Source organism: Coturnix japonica, chromosome 4 (genome assembly GCF_001577835.2).
Source record: "Coturnix japonica isolate 7356 chromosome 4, Coturnix japonica 2.1, whole genome shotgun sequence".
In the NCBI taxonomy this organism is placed as follows: Eukaryota; Metazoa; Chordata; class Aves; order Galliformes; family Phasianidae; genus Coturnix; species Coturnix japonica.
The window spans coordinates 50,803,943-50,824,110 of NC_029519.1; the positions used below are offsets into that span (position 1 = coordinate 50,803,943).

At 41.0% G+C, this 20,168-nt stretch overlaps 1 long non-coding RNA gene across 1 annotated transcript in view; it reads left to right on the forward strand.

Annotated features, from left to right (window-relative positions):
- Nucleotides 1-355: 355 nt before the first annotated feature.
- Nucleotides 356-20,168, forward strand: part of LOC107313592 — a 48,107-nt gene continuing 28,294 nt past the window's right edge. The window contains exons 1-2 of the long non-coding RNA XR_001555073.2: nucleotides 356-526; nucleotides 1,207-1,329. This is a non-coding gene — a long non-coding RNA (uncharacterized LOC107313592). The remainder of the gene's footprint in view (nucleotides 527-1,206; nucleotides 1,330-20,168) is intronic.

The window sequence follows — 20,168 nt, forward strand, 5'->3', positions numbered from 1 at the left end:
TGACTCAAGAAAAGACAATTAGTCTGAAAAATAGCTATGACCTGGATAATTGATCCAAATTGCTTAAGGAGACTTGGCTTCTTTCTTCCTAATAAATTACTGGTAAAATATAAGAGGAAACAGTGGATGAAACTTAGAAAGGATGCAGTGGGTTAAAAGTCCAGTGCTGCTTAATGTCTGGTCCCTGTAAAGATAGTCACTGTGGTGGAGGCCTGACATGCCTGCTCAGGAGCTTTTGATGTCCATGTGAGGTGAGGCTTGTCTACGCTGAGGACTATCTATGCCTAATATGAAAGGAATCCTGTGTATAGCAAACTAGAATCTTTTCCTCTCTTCCCTCCCTCTCTTACACTGAGCAGAACAAGTGGGAATGTTTCAGGATTTGCTTCCAAGATAGTGTGTATGTAAAGTGAGGAGAACACTGCAATTCTATGCGCCCATCTGCTCCAGAGCAGCAGCACGAAGCTGCTTATTTCCAGCATGCTCCTGTACAGGGCCTGAACCTAGGCAAAAGGCATTGCAAATAGTAAGTCTGGGGAAGAGGAGAACATTTAATCACAGTGTGAGGGGAAAAGAACCAGTCCAAAAAAGGCATGTTGATAGAAAACAGGGTTTACAAGTAGAGAAGATGGTGGAGCAATTTGTCCTTATTTGCAGAAATGTTGTATTCTTTTTTTAAAGGTGCTGCCAGAAACCACAAATGGCACTGGACCGTCTTGTGAACTAATTGGGAATTTAGACCCCTTTTTGATCATAATGCCGTCTAGTTAGATAGTTGTCTGTAGCAAATGGCTGGAACAAGTTCTCTTCCCTAGGAGATTAAAACTGCAAGAGCTGAGACTGTGTAGCTGCAGAATATCCTATGAAAGGTAGCATTGGGTTGCAGAATTTATCATGAATCTGATGCAGCTCATGGCCAAGGAAGGCTATCAGGACCTTGGTCTTATTTCTGCTATTCCCTGAATATGGCCTGTAGCAGAAAATCACTGCCTCAGGTCAGAAAACACAGCACTGTGTGTTGCCAAGTTCCCTGATCAATATTGGGTGTTTCCCCTGTGTACTAGCAAGCCAGTGCAGCAGGAGAGGGGAGCGAAGTTGTAGTAAACAGCTCACTGCTCTGAGAGTTCATGGCAAACAAAACAGGCCTTAGCTGGGAATGAAGAGAACATTCCACTCTTTCACCACTCCTTTTCCTACCCTTCTCAGGCATTCAGGGTTGGCACTCTGAGAAGACAGCTGTGCAGGACCAAGGCACTGGCAGTCACAGATTGCTAAGTAACAGACATAGTCAAGGGACCATGCTAGCAAGATACCAGCAAGATAGTAGAGGTAAGAGCCCATGCGCCATGCGTAAAGTTACCTCTGATCATTGGTACCTAAACAAAAATGGAAAACACTAAAAGAGAAGGGATTACTCCAAGGCACACACCTCTGGTGATACAACAAGGCTGTAATAATTCAAACATCATATGGAACTGTTGCTATGTCCTGTTGCTGTGAAGAGATGGTAAGCAGGGAAACAAAACCAAGAATTCAGCTCCAGGACTTGGTAGTAGAATTAAGGATGCTTACAGTCTCAGTAAAGAAAAAATAAATACATTAACGCATTAATGAAGTTAAAGGTCTACTGAGTTCTTACCTTCTTTGCACAGAAATTATTTTAAAGGGTTTTCCTGGTACAAAGCAACCACAGAGATCAGACTTGGATTCTTTGTAGACATCGTTGATGTTACCTTATCTGCTGGTGATAGTACCTATATGCATTTGTTCATGTCTTGATGTGTATTTATGCATTCCATGGTGACATTCTGAGGCTTACAACCAGTACCTTAAATACGGTGTACAACAGGATTCCTAAAGAAATTGCAGATGGCTTTGTTGTGTGGGACATGTTCTGAAAGCTTTCCAGTGCTCACAATATAAGCAAAAACATCAGGAGTACCAGAGACTGGTGCAGAAGGCAGCTGATGGTCTGCACTGTGGTTTTCTGCAAAGTGATGGAGGACATTAGTGGGTAAGAAGCATTACTTTGTTGGCTGAAACTGTGAAAGAGATTGAAAAAACTACTAGATAATCAGCTTCTGTTGAGTAGAAGATGCCTGTGGACCTTGTGTAGAATTGTGAAGCTCAGCCTGTAGCCCAACAGCGCTCAGCTGTCCATTTGGTCAAGGCTGATGTACCTCTGTAGACAAGCAAAAACAAATGTTAGGTGCCTGGGACTCAGACCACCCATAGGAAACTAATATCTACTACAAGACCTAGTTAAGCACTTACATCCTTTATTCATCTTCGGAATAATTGGAATAATCTTTTGCTTTGATTATCCCCCAGAATCCGAAGTGTTTCCCAGGTGGGAGTGTATTGTTTTTACAAACTCTAGAAAATTGAGAATCCTCTGAATTTGTCTTTCTGTTGAATACTTACTATTGTCTCTGTCTTTTTGAGCAACATTTATTCCTGATGGTAAAAGAATTAGTTAAAAACACTGCTGAAAAGAGCACGGTTTGTGCTACGCCAACTTCATGTGCAGTGTCTTAAGTGCTAACATTAGTCAGTGAAATGGTTATAACTGAAGAGCTGAAAGGGACGGAGTGACACAAGGGAAGAAAGAAAAACATCTAACCAAAATGTAGAGAAGCCCCAAAATCAGCAGTTCTCTTATTCATTCACAGACAATGGCAGTGGGTCCCTGTTCTTGCAGGATAACAGCAACATTTAGCAACAGTTCTGAGCAGAGTGGGTAACAATCTTGCCTCTCAGAAGGGATCATAAGATTCAACAAAGTCTATGTTTTAGTTCATGTACTATAGCTAAAGAATAACACCTTTGCATTCTTCAGCAGCTCTGAAACTAGTAATGGTAAATTTTGAACTACAAGAAAGATTTCCTAGAGAAAAGTTTGTAGAAAGTAAAATACAAGCCCTGGGCTGTGCCAAAACTTGCCTGCCTTATTCATTGTAGCAATGAAACAATTATGGAAAATGCATTGCCTTACCTTCATAGATGAACTGTTTCACATGTGGCTACCTGACCTCAAAGCAAGTCTTCAAAAAGGAAAACAGTATGTGTGTGTGAAAAGCTCAGTTTATATTTCAATACATTATCAGAGCTGTAAGTTACAATTACCAAATGGAGATAAAATCACCTTATAGATTTTATTGGAAGTTCTGAAAGTGCTTATTTCTTTTTCAAGTATTTTAAACCAACACTTTACCAAAGGAGATAGTCCTAAGAAGCCTTAATTGTCTTTTATAATGCTACATGAATATTCCTTTTGCTTCAATTAAAAGTAAATATTTTTAATTAATACATTTTGGTAAGTTAGGAAGATAATTTATTAAATGAATTTAGAAATTGTTTGGAAAGCAAATTAGTGACAGTTAATCTGTTTGTTCTAGGTAAATAATTAACTACTTAGCTTTCTTTTGTGTGCTGTGAGCTACATGAACACATTAGTTTACAAAACATTTATATACAGTGCTCCCTAGACCTAATCTTACTGAAAAGAATTATTCTAAACAGGACTTTGAATACAGCAGGGCACTTTTACAGATAATAGTAGGGATTGGTATCATACCTGAACTTCTGTTTGCAGACTTATTTCTGACCCTCTTATTGGCCTTGAGGCTGCTGGTAGAGTTTACTGTAGAAGTGTTCATTTGTAATTCTGACATGGAAATTTCTGTGCCTTTGCTGCCGTTCTCATGCCTGTGCTTTTCAGGCTGTCTCCCTAAGCCCTGATAAACCTGTGGACTGAGGGGTTCCCTTTGAAAGCTCACAAAAAAAAAATCTATTTAGTTAAAGACTTAAATTCACTCTAATCGTTGGGGGAGGGAGGAAATAAAAAATGTCAGACAGCCTCACTCTTTGTTGGGAAGCTTTTCTTGCTAACTGTGGTCATCAGAACAATGACTACTCCCGTGCTTTACGTATACATGTGTGTTTTTAAGAAACCTGGACTAGAAACTAGTTTCCAGAATGTGAGAGGGACTGTGCTGAGGTCTTGTTCCACTGACCACTGCCAGGAGCTTTCTACAATTCCCCAGGTGACAACATGATCAGAGAGGTTTTCTGAATACACTTAGAGGCATCTTGAAATCATCAGCAATGTGTGGACCAGGTTTGGGACAAACTAGAATGGTAGAGGTCTCTTGCTGGTAGCCAAAAGCTAAAAAAATGGTAGCATTTTTTTTCAAATGTTTAGCAAGTAGTCGTGTGAAGAAATCTCTTCTAAGGAGCAGCAGTAGGTTTTCCTTTTAATTCAGCCCTAACTGTTTAATGGAATGATTAAAATGGGGAAGGTGAGAGGGAAATTTACTGCACAACATACTTGTCCTTCAGTAGAAATTAAGTAACTGTGAAAACGTCTCAATGCTCCAAGAAGTACAGGTGTGGCAGGCTGTTCTACAGTGAGAACTGCTGATACGAAATGCCTCTCAAAGCCATCACAGCACTTTGAAATACATCTGTGAATTCAGCACCACCGTTCATTTGCTATGAAATCCTACTTCATCACAGCAGATTTTTGTGTGCATATGTTTGGAGTCGTGCAAGTTTTGAGACATAGTTCTCTGATGTGGTTTTTTGGGGGCACTCTTTCAGTTCCCTGTTTTAGCCAAGCTACTATGCATCAACAATTAAATATTTATGTCTGTGTTGGACAAAGTATAGCAGTACACTGATTTCCAGGATTGGGCATAGAAGATTTTGGCTAGGTTTTGGAAGACACAAGTAAGAATATTTGATTTTCTTCATTCAGACCAGGAATCTGAGTATGTGGCCCTCGTGCAATGTTGGTACTCTTAACCACTAAGATAACACTGATAGTTGAGACAGCATTTCTCTTTTATTTTCACTGAAAAGTAAGTGGGGATGGATCCAGTGTTTGTTTTGTTGCAACTCCCCAGAAATGTCATAATCCCCCTATTTGACATAATCTCACTAATGAGGGCAGCAGAATGGATCCCTTTCTTCTGGACACTTGTCAACTGAAGGTACCACAAAGGCTGAAAAATGCAATGAGAATTAACTGAGGGCAGAAAATATTTCAAGTCTCTTATATAAATGGATGTGTATGATGGTTTCAATATGTGAACACATACAAATAACATACAGTCTTTCCATATAAAAGTCCTCAATGGTTGCTTCACTGATCTCTTCTTTGCAGTATGTTTCTCAAGTTGAGGATCCTGAGGTAAACTAAGAGGCAACATGGGAGAAACTTCTCTCTCCTTTACGGTACGTAGCACATCTTAGTATCTGAGTCTAAGTGAATCCACATCTTTCTGTAATCACTGTTTCCTAGCTCTTTTATACTTTACTTAAAGCCAGCTTATCATATACAGCAAGGTAGAGCTCCCTTACACCCACCCCACAAGTCTTACACTGGATGCTAAAAGAAAGTAAGGGAGATATTTGGGAGACTAGAAGTGCCATAGGTTTGAGGAACATGCTGTTCATTAAATGGCCTTAGCAGTTCTTACTGCTCTTCTTTGAGGACAAGCAGCCAGCACTGAGAACTAAACACTTTTGTGGCAAGATAAGGAAGCACACTGAGGTTTCTCTTAGATTCTTTCATTCTCTGTCAATACATTGCTGTTGGTCCCTGTTTCTCCACTTGAATGCTTACCTATTTCCTCTGCTTCCCTCCAATTCATTCTTGTCATTACATGCCAGCCCCTACTCCAAATCATCTCATCTGCTCCCCACACGAAACCCTCAGGTTATTACCATATGGCATTTATTGTGCTGAAAACATTGTGATGACATGTGCCACTCCTCAAAATGAATCATTTACTTTTACGTCTGAAACTGTACTCCCTTCGTTCTCCTTATTTTTTCCACTGATGACTTATTCTTTTGTCTCTTTCTCTTATGTGAGCCCAGTTCTTGGAGCACAGTCAGTAGCAGGAACAATAGGCAGCATTACTAGGTGTAGTATTGCTGGTGCTGTGGTGTTTGATTGGTAGGCTGTAAAGAACATTAGCTATTTAATTCTTATCATGCTGCTGACAGGAGGTGGGCATCACCTACCTGGTTTTGTGGCTGAAAATCCTGACAGTATATAATTTGTCCAGTGCTCATGAATTTGATGGATGACAAGAGGTTCCAGTTACAAGGGTGAGTTTCATGCTCTGAATGACAGTGATTACAGTATCTGTATGAAAGATTTATGGCCAGAATTATAACGTGAACTTAGAGGAGAGCCTTCCTTACTTCCTAATTCCATTGCACAAAGCACTTCATGGTTTGTAAGTTTTGCTTAATGTCCAAGTCCTTATCACAGAAACCTTCCTGTTTTCTCACACAGTGGGAAAGAGGTGGCATCCCCAGCAGCACCTTTCTCTCTAAAGATCGTGATTCATGGCAGTGCTAGAGAATGAAGTTGTGCAGCAGCTCCAAATCTGAGAAATCCCCATCACACTGAACCGTTCTGAGGGCAGTGTTTGAATTGAGTGCAGCAGCAAAGCACAACTGTTCATAACAGCATGACAGTGAGTTTAATTTGCAATTGCAATGGTGGGCATCCTGCAAGCAGGAGCACACAGCCAAAAGCACATCACAGCCTTATATCCCCTACCGTGCCCCTCTCCCCACTCCCCTAGAAATTCCTCCCCTCTTTCCTCATTGATTGAGCTCCAGGTTCACAGTCTAGCCAATGCTTGCTATCTGTCTCCTGTTATCGCTTCATAAATTTGTTACCTCCTGATGTTTTCTAGTTTTGTAAATATTTATCAAGTCTGCCCCAGCTATTTCCCTAATCTTGACACTGGAGCCTCCTGCTTTTTGCTTATCTACCTATCCAAGCACATCCTAGCTGCTGTGTGAGGCTAGGTCAGTAGGATTTTTCACTTACAAAAACACAGTTTTAACTCTCACACCCCCCTGCTGCCAGGCTCACATTCTTTGCATGTACATCCCCTGGGTAGTTGACGAAGTCCATTTCTCTTTGTTTCTCCAACTAAGAAGAATCCATGAAACAGTCACCAAGCAATTATCTCCTGCCGTATACCTACCAAATTTGTTTGTTTTTTCTTATGTGTTTCTGGGTGTAGATGTATGTCTTACAACCTTTACCTTTGGTAGCCCACCCTCCCCCAGCAATCTCCCCAAAGGAGGAGAGTATACAAATCAACAGCCAACCAGAGTCTCCTCTTACCTATCAAGAATGTGCATACTCTGTTCTTTAACACAAAAACTTATCTTGTATCAAGGGTCATGAAGTGTGTCTCTTTGGTTTAACATTCTATTATGTATGCAAAACCAATATGTCATCTTCCACAGTTTGAAAATATTCAGTGAGCTTCTACAATGAAAGAATCATCCTTGTCTTTGGTTCCCATCAGTTCCTCCAGCACTAAATAATAATAACAATAATAACAATAATAACAATAATAACAATAATAATAATAATAATAATAATAATAATTTTTTTAAAAACTGTAAAAAGAGATGACGAAGGAGACTGGATAATGGCATCATTTTGTTTGCAGATTAGGGCTGACAAAGGCAGGAGAAAAATCTAACGACCAGCCCAGGATAGCTGCACTACCAACAGCCTGTATTGTTACCTAAAGTGTTTGATCAAGAAACTAAGACACAAGTTGGAGTGTTAGAGAGTAGGCATTGTTTAATCACAGCACTGGATCCTTGGGGGATACTCTCCTCCTAACACAAATCACTTACACAAAAGAAATACACTTTGTATACGTAATTTGTATTACGTATGCAGATGTTTCTCAGTGCTAAGTTACACATGCAAGTTTCCCAAAAGCATGTTACATGTTCAGTGTTGGATTTCAAGCAGGACTTCCTATTTCCATGGTACAGAGCCAGCAGAACTTCCTTATCTCCTTGGTTCAGAGACACAGCTCTTTCTGTTATCTAAACAAATTTCAGGGCAGGGGTATCCATCAGGGAACACTAGCAAGCTTAATAATACTGTTCCCGCTTGTACCAGTTTGAAGAGATGATACTGAATTTTCCATGTCCCACTGCAAGTACCTGTGCACAAATCATCTGTGTTGTTATCTGGCCATTGCTGTGAGATTGTGTCATTTGGCCATTGCTCCTTTAGTCTGTCTGAAAGTGCTTGATGCAGTCCAGACACTGACGCAATCAAGGTAAACAGCCAAATAAGTGGTTTTTTCGATCCCTAGTCAAGCGTGATTGAAAGGGGGAGCTAGGAGTGGTAAACATCCCTCATCCTTTCATTAGCCCCTGTTTGTAGAGCTCAAGCACTGATTTTTTACTGCCTTTCAGAAAAGTGGGCTGAGTAACACAGTTTAGAGACATCCTTACTATTAGGAGTCAGTTCCTTCCATTTGCTACAGTCATCCCTCTTCCAGGAGGTGCTAATGCAGGAGGTAGAATTTATGTACACCTGATGTGAAATAAATCTGTTCAGTTTACAACCTCCATTTAATTTAGGAGAGTGTGTGTCTTTACAGCAGCTACAAGCAAACAAATAAATAAAATGCAGACTTACTTTACTGCCATTGCTTCTCAAAGAGAAGTTACAAATGCTAAGTAACTGGACCAGGCTTGGTTGGTTCTCCAGAACTCTTCTTCCCTTTTAGACAAATAGCACTTTCAGTAATCCAAGCAGAAGGGGTCAGTGCACAGCCTATGTGGCTGCAGTCAAGTCATTTGGGCTACACACAAACGGCTGTGATCAGAAGTGCTGATTTTCATAAAATGATGAGTATTTTATTTTATGCACCATTGTCTGGTGTGATCAGCTGTCCCACAACATTAAAATAACCTCAGAGGAAACACTGATCAATTTTGAGACAATTTATTAGAATATGTACCCTGTATAGTTGTCTGCAGTGACAGCTGTGATGATGCTGATGAAGAACAATCTGTACACAACCTACAGAAGTGCATGTTTGTATCTATGGGAAACATTTGTTTTACTTCAATGCTGCCAGCCTGTCTGTCTCATATCAGTAGTCAGCGTAGGTCAGATGAGTGATAAATAAGATGATTTTGATTCATAACTGAGGATAATGTTTGAAAAGTTTCTAAACATGAATAAATCTTTTGGCTGATCTGTAGCTTCTTCTAAGGGTTAGATATCAGTGAATGAAACAGTACTTATGGAGAAGGAAAATAGAACTGTGAGGGAGAAAAATACTGTGTTCACATCTCCCATTTCCCCTTTAAAATATATTTTTTTCACTTCTTTTTCCTTCTTAGTCTAAAAAATAAAGTGTGAGTTTAAATGGCAGCTGGCAGTATAGTGATGGCTAACAGCCACAGCATAAGCTTTCTTGTCTTCCTCTACAGCAGCCTTCTTTGAACTGCACTGTCTCATTTGAGATATCATAGATACTGATACTGAGCTGAAGAAAGCTCCAGAGTAATGCAACCAATCTATAATCATAGGAAAGGAAAGGTTATATTTAGTAAAAGAAAGCAATTTTCAGAAATATCTAATAAATGTAGAAGTAAAGAGCTTATTTTCCAAGTTGCTTTGAACATGATCGTTTTTCTTGCTTATGTTGCCTAAAACTGACTGGTAAAAGAGTTTGTTTTTTTGTTGTTGTTTATTATCCCTAATTAAAGAACATTTTATAGACTAAAGATCATCTGTCTTCAGAGGCAGTAACCTTCCCCTGGTCAGCCTGACAAATAACTAAGTGATAACTAGGGACAGAAATGTGTTGCCTCTATTAAAAAGAGGAAATAGATTTTATTTAGATCCCATCCAGAACTCCCTACAATAGTTGATCATTGGCATTTTGTGTCTCAGAGCTTAATATATTTGTAGTCAGCAGCTCCTGCAAAGAGGATTATTTTTTTGTTGTTGTTGCTACACTGATGCCTCAGGGTGTGCAAATAAAGACTTCGTGTAACAGCAGGTGGTAACCTATAGTAGAAAAATTCTGATAATGGATATAAAGCTGGAACTACACCAGGAATTGGAACAAATAGATAAAATACATGCTAACAGTGGTGGAAAGGGGGCGGTGAGAGAAGTGCTGAGAATGAGTGAGGCCAGGACTTGGTGCAGTAAAATACTTCCCTGGATTCTGCACTGTTGCATCCTTGTTACAAATTCTCAGCTATATGCAGTGATCTTGGCTGGACAAAGATTTCTGCTGAATACTAGTTTGAATCTGATAGCAAAATGATGCAGAAGATGCTTGCAGACTTGAGCTAAGAGCCAAAACATTTGCAAAGGATGTAGAGGTCCTACTGCTAGCAAACCGGGTCTGAACTCCCATATGCAGTTTTACAGTCTCCTCCTACGTAAGTGTTTCCACATCCCAAAGGATCAGTCATTTTCCTGTCTCTGCAACATATTTATTTGTAAGTGTTGTCCCTACACAGGACTCTCTCTCTTCAACACTGAAATTCTGTCTATCTGGGAGGCTAGCCAGAGAACCTGGACAGTGTTCAATATTCATATGTCTTAATGTCCCAAATCTGCTGCTGCTTTTCTAATGTCTCTGAATTGCCAGGCAGGCCTGCAACTGCCTCCACTCTAATAAGGGTATTTCAGACTTTCTATTGTGGAGATCTCAGAGAAAATGCACATGTTTTTATTTTCAGTGCTTCGTGTATCTGCGCTAAAACTACTGGTGTGTGCGCTATTCAGTTGTGACTGTTGGATAATGAAAAAAGTGGGCTAGAGAAATTAAGAATAGAAGTAAAGACCCCCAGGCAGTAATGTAACACAGAAAAGATATAACTCAATTGGAAATAGGCAGCTGGCACTAATGGCTCGTTTGTTTAGAATCATGTTTCTGGTCTGCCTGGCTTTTGGTGAGCTGAGAGCAGGGAAAATCATGCCTGCCTGCCAATGGCTATCTTCAAAAGCACTGTTAAATAGAGTCATTGGTCTATAGCTGGAGTAGCACTCAAAACCTTGATAATCGGAAATGGTTTTAGGAAACTGTCAAGTACCTGAGAAAATGTCCAGCTTCCAGCAGCTCAGCTGTGCTACTGGAGATGGTGTAAACTGAGAGGCAGCATCCCTGCATGCTGCTGGGAGAAGGAGCACTGATTTGAGGGGAGGAAGAGTTCTGGAAGAAAGTAAACTGAGTACTGCTGGATTTGACCTGCCCAAATAAAGAGCTGTGAGATTTGCTGGTGGAAGAGCGAGAACAGAACAAGATGGTGCATACTCATCACTGGTCAGGAATGAGCACTGATATCATCTGTCTGGGTATCCCCATTTTGGGTACAGAGAGCATCCTTTCCCCCTTCACCTCCTCACCATGGTCCTCTTGGCCACAGAAACAGCTGTAACTCTTGATGTGATCAGGAACATGGGTTTTATTTTTTGGTCCTGCTCCACCTGCTGCCATCAAGCTCAAGCTGTCTGCCAGGTGGCTGTAGCTCTCCCAGTTCAAATCCTCCATCCCACTTCTTTACCCTTCATTCTGCCATCCCAATTCCAAACTTTCTCTGCTCCCCTTCCCTTTCAAATGAATAACTTGCCTCTACTTTTTCCTTAACGGTCCCAGTTTTATTAGGGCCACTCTGGGTATTTCCAGTACTGTCATCTAGAGGATGTAATGATAATAGCAACAACATCCTTAGAGGGCATTACTGATGTGGTTACTTATGCTGGCCTCACAAGGCCTTGCTTTCCACAGGGTGCCCAGATCTTCCCTGCAGTTATTTGTGAGAGTCTAATTCTCCCTTAAATCTCAGTGAAATTCAAGCATCCTTGATGGCATCGTCTGTAACTTTCATCAGCTCACTGATCTCATCCAACAACTTCTCCTGCTCAGTGCTTTTCCAGATGCTATTGAGTTACTGTAACTCCATGCCTGGGGCTACTTGATGGCTTAGTCATTGGCCTGTTAAGAGAGAGGCCATATGTTAATTGTCTAGGTGCCTAGTTAAGAAATACTGGTTGTTTTTTTGCTGGTAAATCCATGGCACAATGCTTGCAGCTGTAAATGTTGAGTAACAGGATCACAAGCCTTCTGTGCAAGATGGGTTGACTTGCTAAAGGTCAGAATGAATCACTCAGAGCTCTGAAAGCAAAACACAAAGCTAGAGTAAATATGTCCTGTGGCACTAGTTTAAAATGACTCAATATATGAATAAAGAATACAGTACTATTTAATAAGTAATACCAGTGGCACTTTCTTATTGGTAGATTTGTCTCTGCATGTACTCAGCAATGTTTTCAAGCTTAATTGGCTGCCATATCTTCATATATATGTGCATTCAGTGGCTTTTGTACTTTTATTTTCTAATTTCCTTGTACTGTTTTCAAAGAGCAGTTGTAACTGCACTTTGTCTTAAGTTTCAGCTCTTGCATGCACCTGGGCTAGAGCAGTCATCATGGTTCCAGCTGCAGCTCGTTCCCCATTAGGGGCAGCTGTGTCACAGCCCTCTCACAGTTTAGTTGGAGCCCAGCTCCTTGCTGGGAAGTTACAGAGCTTTGTAGATAGTGGGTGTAGAGAGGTGAACTTCACAGTAAGCGCAGTGGAAATCATCAGGATTGAAATCTTCAGTTGACCTCTATCTTCCTATGGACAAGAAGATTTTCCTGTGAGCTGTTTACAAGTGGTGAGTACTGGCAGGAGGAATTCAATAACGCACGGCTGAGATGTGGTTGCTGGTGGTGGTGGGGAACTGTGTATTTTCTGTAGGCAGTGTGTGATCTAAGAGCATAGAGGAAGCTGCTAAGCGGAGGTGAAGATGTGTGGATGTGGTCATTGAGAGCTGTTATTTTGCTGGTCTAGAGGCTTGCAAGGAAAGCAATTATTGCAACTGTAAAAACATTGAGGAAAGGTTGTATGCATGCATACAAGGCAGTGATCTTAAACCAGAGAGAACAATTTGAAAGTAGTACCCCAGAAAATGTAGTTTGATTTTTTTTGCTGCTAGTACTGTGAGTAGGTGGCTTTCATTTTAGAAGTGCCTTTGATACATAGGAACTAAAGCATCTGTTTGCCGAGCAAGCTTCCTTCTGTGCTAGCCAACATCTGCTCTTGGTGTTCAACTGATGTAGACAAACATTTGTTTAAATGATGTGTTTCATTTTTTAAAGCCTTGAAGCAAGCACAAGCCACAGTATGAGAGCAGCATGGATTCATTTTCAAAAGCTTAGTTTGGTGCCCTTTCCCAACAAATGTGTCACTGCTTGTATGAAACAGAAATGCTGTTTATAATTGTAATTATTGCTGCTGTTACAATTGAGATTTCTGCTGAACATGTGCTAGGCCTGTGACGTTTGAGTTTTCCAGATCTTCAGTTGTCCACACTGTAACAAAGTCAAAATATATACAACAATTGGGTTATGTGATTTGTATGAGGTGCTGATGAGAGCAACTGCTCATGTAGCTTGGGGAAGGGGGATAAATGCTTTGTCTGCTATGGATTGTTCCCATATGTTGCATGTGCTCTTCTTCATACTGGTCAGGCTACATGGGGAGCAAGTGTGTGAAAAGCTTTCTTAATTTGTCATTGAACTGTTGGATAAGCCTTGGTCAGCTCCTTATCAAAAGGAGTTTCCTGGCTGAGCTCCTTTTTCCACATTTTTTTTCCTGGATCGATAAATACGGGAATTGTTTGCTTACTGCATTTGAATTTCAGTGGGTGTCTCAGTTATGTGATGTTCACATAACGCTCTTCTCTACTGGTCATATATATTGTGTCTGCAAATGTTATTCACTTGTTTTGGAGATTTGGCCTTTGTTTTTGAAAGTAATCCAGAAAGAATACTGGCAAAGCAGAGAGAGTGTAACCTGCCTTACTGAAATCTGCAGAAACCGCCTGCCGTTGTCTGTATGTAAAAAATGATCTGCTGAAACACAAATCAACCTTGGGAATGTACCATCTGGTATTACATCTCTGGAGTGGAAAGTACTTATGCTAGAAGAATCAAGCAGCAGCATTCAGCCCATATCAAAGGTTGTTGGGAGAGGGGTAAAACCTTTTCCTTAAGGAATGTGCAGAATTCACAACTCTGAGAATTATTGCAGATTTAGGCCACACTTAAGGTTGTTCTCTTTGTTAAGCAGGTAAACCATTGCACTGCTTAAATGGTGGAAACCACGCAGAAGCCACACCTCTCCTTATGTGTGGAAAACGATGCATATTTTTGCTTATGTAAACTATATGCGACATTGTTACAGAGTTTGACTTTGTTCACTGTTCTGTTATAAAGTTAGAAAATTTAGTATTTGTTAAAACCATGCATGTCAGCATTGATCTTTGGAGGTGGAGAATGGGAGTGGGAGGGAGAAGCTTTGCTCCGTGCAGGTCTGTGGTATGATTTGAACTTCAGTTTTAGTCTCCTTGAGAAAACTGCCTGTGAGTTAATTCATTTCTCGCAACTTCTACTACCTTCCCCTCACCCACTGGGCCAGTAGTCTTGCTGTAGAATGCTACTGGGGTAGTTAAGCCTGATTTCCCATTCCAAAATCTATACTACCTACTTGCTGTCACATTGTCCTTCCTGTTTGAACTACTTGCTACAGGATTACTTGCTCCAGCACATTTCCAAGGTGAAGGTAGTCAGTACTTTCCCAGATTCTCTTCCTTGTCCTCCTTGAAAACAGCCATGATGCTTAGTATTTCCCATTGCTCTGTGACATCATGCCATCACCATGGTCTCTTCAAATATGAGCAACCAATTCTTTGTGATTGTTTTCCCATTCTGGTGATTATACCCTTTGTTAAGGGCTTGTTTATTACTGTAGAAAGCAAAAGCAAGTAAATGCATTTGTAATACTTAAGTCTTGCTCTGAACTCATGGATGAAAACAGAATTACAGAATTATATCTGTATATCTGTTAGCTTCCTGAGGAGCAAGGCAAGGTGAATACCATCCATGTTTTACTCTGAATGCATCAGTGGTTCTCAGACCTCATTAATTTCTAATAATTTCTACTTAAAGAGAAGAGGGAAGGGAGGGAGAGCAGAATTTTATTATACCAGAATCTTCGGTAAGCACCTGCATCCCTAATGCTCTGTGCAACTCAAACAGATTAGGAATGGAAAAAAGCCATCCTCAGTCCCCAAAAATCATTTGGGGTAAAGAATGACAGTCAGAAAATAGGTATTGTTAGAGCTGGTGCTTGTGTGCAATTGCAGGATGTTATTTATGAAGTGATGCAAAGAGTTTTCTCATTTGTTGTGGGGTACCTTCTTCCCCTAGTTGTGGGAATCACTAAAGTGATTGAGAGCCATGTTTCCTTGGGTGGAGCTGGGCATTCTGTTTGTGATGAGGCAGTTGGAGTAACTTCACAATGAAGGCAAGTCTGTGCGCTCAAAGGGAGGAAAAAAAATGTCACAAATTCATAAGAATACTGAATATCAATTTCAAAGATGTTGTCAGACATCTTAACTTTAGAACCATGGAAGGAACTTGATTACTGAGATGCTGGAATGTAAGTATAACTTTTATTTCCCACTGTGGTTCAAATCTCCAAGGCTGCAGTGCCTGCAGGGAGCCTGGCCTGATGCAAAACCTGTAGTATATGGGGAACTTGGCCTGCTTGGGCCAAGTCTCTGCTTGAGGGATCAGCCAAGCATCTTACCTTTAAAACCTTCTCTGAGTTTAACCAGCTAACATGTAGATAGTGGGGCAAATACATTTCACTTTTTGATTTTAATCAACATTTCACATTTTTGATAAAAACTGTGGCGATTCCGTTAAAAAAAAATGATTTGCTGCCCTCTAGTGGCTCTTTAATAGAAGTGTGTTGCCACCTACTGTTGGCAGAAGGCCAATTCTGTCTCATTTCAGAATAGTTCGACTGGCCTTCGTGTGTCTTATTTATTTTTCCCTATTTCTGGATGTAGCACGTGTGTGGCTCTTTGCAGGTGGTAACATCAGTCTTCTGGACCAAAGGGTGCTGGCAGGGCTCTGCTCCTACAGTGGCTGCAACTTGCCAGCCAGCATCCAGGGAAAAATGTGTTTCCCTCAGATGTTCCTGATTCTTTTCAGTGTTTGCTCAGTTTGCTGTGGTGTGATTCTGTTGTGGTGGTGTTTGTTTGCTTGGGTTTTTTTTGTGTTTTTTTTTGGTTTTTTTTTTTTTTGTGGTGTTTTTGTTGTTGTTTTTTTGTGTGTGTGATGTTTCATTTTGTTTCATTCTACTGATTAGTGCAGTCTGTAAAGGAGGTTCAGGTTGGATGTTAGGAAAAACTTCTACACAAGAGTGGTCAGGCAGTGGCATGGGCTGCCCAAGGGGTTGGTGGAGTCATTATGCCTGGAGGTGTTCAAGAACCATGGAGATGTGGTGCTTAGAGACACAGTTAGTGGGCAGTGTTGGTGGACGGTTGGACTGGGTGATCTTAGGGATCTTTTTCAACCTTTGTGATTCTATGGTTCTGAGTTGTTTTTGTCTGTTACTGTGTTGTATCTTGTTCTGTTTATCTTTATTTAAATGTTTAATGCAAAATACAGGTGATCAGCAAATATTAGGCTGGGACTGACTCCATATAGTTGTGTTATTTCAAGGAATAATTATTCCTTAAAGATTTTGCATCATTTGTTTCTTTGTATCTCTTTCTTTTCACATTTCTGTTACTTCTACTTGGAGAGTTCAGACATCATCCTATAGGGTAGGGAGGACTGGGTGCAGTCTGTGTCTTCTGATGTAGGGGAATAAAATTTTGGTGTTGTATCAGCACATGACTGTGGTGACCTCCCAAAGCAGGGCTCTATGGTTATTGCATTTATTTCTACAGCATCTTAAAACAGGCCTTAACTAACAGGCTGTCTCTCATCTGACTGGGGGGTAGATTTGCTGTTGGATCACAAAAAATGAGAAAATGAGGTGACATCCTGAGTCTCCCCAATGCTGTGGGTTTTCCCTGCCCTGCTGCTATTTTAGTTACTCAGGTTATTGCTTCCTTTCACTCTTACCTATCCTGTAGTAGCCAATCAGCTTCACATGTCCTCTTCAAAACTCCTGCTACTGTCAGTGACATAACCTTGCTATTTTCTGTTTCCCTCTGTAAAACTGGGAGGGGAAAGGTTACTCCTCCCTCACACTCTGTCTTGGAGGGGCATCTGGAGCCAAGACCAGACCTTGGTCATCAGGTGATGTTTCCCCCTCAGCCTTGGCTGAGCATCCATTGTCACCTCGGGTCAATGGAGCCATATTTAGCCAGTTGTGTGAAAGAAACAACTAAAGATGAAAATGCACCTGCAGTCTCTTCTAGGTTGAGCAAGAGGGAGGTGTCATTTGGGGCCTGCATCTGCTGCTGTGAAGCACTGCTCTTGTGCTGGCAGCTGGACAATCGGCAGGCCTGGGGTATCTCTGTTACTCTCATCTTCCTTTTGTCAAATGCAGGGGCCAGGGTAGGTGTTACTGTAGCTTTTAATATGAATGAGCATCTTTCTGTAATGTTGTGGTCACTGTGTCCTGTTGTATTGATATTCATGCAGCACGGCCCAGCCTATTGCTATCTAGAGCCCTGCTTGCTGCTCACCAGCAAGGCACCTTCCTCCTCCTACCCTCTATAAAATGGCCATAAAACCAGCAGGTGGGAGTGATGGTTTGCTATTTTTTTTCTGCTAGTGAGAGAGTTGTATTTTACCAGTTGGCACAGGCAGAGCACTAGAAAAGGGGTTGTCAGCACCTTATAGCCCACTTCCATTACATTCATGTGAAATTATTGGCCCTGTCACGTTAACAGAACTGAGGAAGATTAGTTTCTGCTGCTCAGTTGCTTATTTCTGAGGTCACATGGATGATGCAGTGGCTTAGGGGTAGATACTGCCTTGTACAGCAAGCAGCTGCGCAGCACCTAGTTTCTCAAAGATGCATAGCTTGAAGGAGTTTCTGAGGTAATTATCTTTTCTTATTAATACTTCTTGGTACCACTGACCATCCTTGTTGGCTCTTTATCTCTTAGAGAATGCATCACATTCTATGTACCTGAGAAGTCTCTTTAATACTACAAACATATTAGATCAGTAGAAGCCATTGTGTGGCAATACAGTTGAGGTGCTTTTGAACCCACTGTGTGTTCTGATGTACCGCAGCTGGTAGTAAATGCAGGTGCTGCTATCATTCCAATTAAGTTTGTTTGAATAGTGTGCCATTTTTAGATTTTATACACAGTAATTACACTGATCATGGTGACAGCTATGTTTGGGTTCATGTAATGGTAACTGAGGTATTGATTTTTGTCAGTAGAGAAGTCAGTGTAAGACTCATCACTAAGAGCATAAGACTGACCAAGAGAGAAATTGATTTGATGGTGTGGAACTGAAAAGCATTCAGATGGACAAAGGTGACAGTCATAGATCTCAAAAAGCTCATGGCTTCGTTAGACACTCGGTGACCTGGAAATGTGTTAATTCTAATGTAGTAAATGACTTCAGGTTGGTGGTTGTTGTGTAGGTGTTTGTGTGTGGTGGTGGCTGTATTCTGTCTGGTTGTTGCTGTGCGGGTGTGTTTGCAGTTCAGTTCTAGGTACAGCTCTGGTCTTCCTAGCCCTAAAGCATGTGTGCAGAGTGAATTATATTCTTAGTATGCTTGCAAAGGCTCAGGAATATGTCCCAGAATAAGTCATTTTACTCCCTATCTCTGTAGGAATGTCATTAAAATGATCAGTCTCCGTGGTATTAATTGCTTTCAATGTGGCATTAATTCCACTCAGAGGAGTGGAAGTGATAAGAAAAGCTGAGGTCATAGATTGTGCTTGTTGCTGCCCTCAATACAGAAAAGAAGAGGGCTTAGACCTCAAGACAAAACCAATCTGTGCAAGGAACTGGAAAAGGCGATGATGTTTCTTTGGCAAAAAAAAAAAAAAAAAAAAAAAAAAAAACAAAAAAAAAACCAAAACAGAACAAAAAATCAACCACCCCACAGCAGCTGATGTCCTCTTCATCGGCTATTTTGAGACCTGTCAAAATGCTCTGGCTTTGGTCTCACCTGAAATACTGCTTTCTGTGTTAACGTGTTTGCAGCAATAGCAAAAATTGCCAGCTGGGGGATTGGGTGAATACTTTGGAAAAGGCTGTCAGGTGATGATACAGTTGAAAACGATATCTCTATGGATTCCCTGAGGGAAATAAGTTGTTCATTTAAATTGCTCGCTATTGAAGGCCTGAAATTATATACTACGGGGCGTGGAGTCTGCATTTTTGTACTTGAAAGAATTCACTACTTATGCTGTATGCAATGAGTTGTTATCTGTATGTACGCTCAGTCTTTCGTGGCTTGTCTGGCTCATTTAATTCTTTGTATAGTAAATACATGGGTTGTAGCTAATGTAACTCCAAAAGCACACAGAAATCCTCTGTGAGCTCTACTTTTTTTACTTGTATGGAATATGTCAACTAAATCTCCTTGGACATATGCAGGACATTCTATGTAAATATGAGTTTATCCTCATTTTGTTGATATGGTATATAACATAATCAGTATAAGGTAACAGCCACATAGTTGGCACATTGTTCTGTATGTCGCTACAACTAGCGGCATCTCGCTCCAGGGTGGTCAGAGGTGTTAAAATGTTGTAAGTAAGTATTTTAGTCATAGATACAGAAATGAAGTCTTCCCTATTTCTTAAAGTGGAGAGAGGGGAGAGTAAGTTATCCAAATTGTTGCTGCCACTCAGCACTCCATGCAGGCACAAAGCCTGGCACTGGCCAGAATCCAAGTGGTTTCTACTTGGAAAGTGCTGATGCAGCAATGCTAGAGCTGCTCAGGGTATATTTTAAAATTACTTTAACAATACTGGCCTACCTCTGTCCCCACCACCACCCATGCAGCCCCATGGTAACAGAGTGATGCAGGATGAGGCACACAGAGCTGGGGCCACTTGTGTTCATGTGGACATGGAATGGTGCACGGCTGCAGTCCATGCTAGAGCCCACCTGTGTTCATGCGTAATGTCACCACTGCCTTTACATTGCTTGTGCAACTCATATGAGGTCTGATAGCTGCATGTGGAAGAAACAGAGCTTTAAGTGTATTTAATAGCCCTGCGTGGAGAAACTCATTTTCATGTCTTGAAATAATGGCAGAACTCCAGAGTTTGCCTGATCCCAAGGTGATATTGTGGTGCTGCAATGCACTAAGTGTTGTGGTGGGTTATGGTTCGTTCTTTGGCGGATGGGGCTGGGAGCAGTGGAAAAAAAATGAAGTGGAAAAAAGAATTCAAGTCAAAAGTCTGTGGATTAGGCATGCAACTAGAATTGTGAGCCTTTAAGGGCTTGCACAGAAGCTGCT